At 51.3% G+C, this 277-nt stretch overlaps 1 protein-coding gene across 1 annotated transcript in view; it reads right to left on the reverse strand.

Moving 5' to 3' along the window:
- LOC116185702 (histone-lysine N-methyltransferase PRDM16-like) overlaps window positions 1-277 on the reverse strand; it is a 33,123-nt gene that overhangs the window by 13,433 nt on the left and 19,413 nt on the right. The gene's annotated exons all lie outside the window — the stretch shown is intronic.

Genomic DNA, 277 nt, shown 5'->3' on the forward strand with positions numbered 1-277 from the left:
GAGTGTCATTAAGAAACGATCCATTTCTATTCAGGGTGCAACGCGGCCCGGTGCACGTGCGGAAAACAGTTTCAGAACTTCGTGACCGCAATGTTTTGGATCCGGGGTGTTGCGTTTAACGGATATATATATCGCCCTCTCATCACACCCAGTCGCGTCGCTCCAGCATCCATCTAGGGGTGTATTCTCTCATTCTCCCTACTTTTAGGGCGAGACAAGTGATTTTTTCAATTGTCTTGCGCGGCCACGATACGCACCGAGACGCTTGGCCGGCCAA

The sequence above is a fragment of the Apis dorsata genome, unplaced genomic scaffold (assembly GCF_000469605.1).
Source record: "Apis dorsata unplaced genomic scaffold, Apis dorsata 1.3 scaffold_256, whole genome shotgun sequence".
NCBI lineage: Eukaryota > Metazoa > Arthropoda > Insecta > Hymenoptera > Apidae > Apis > Apis dorsata.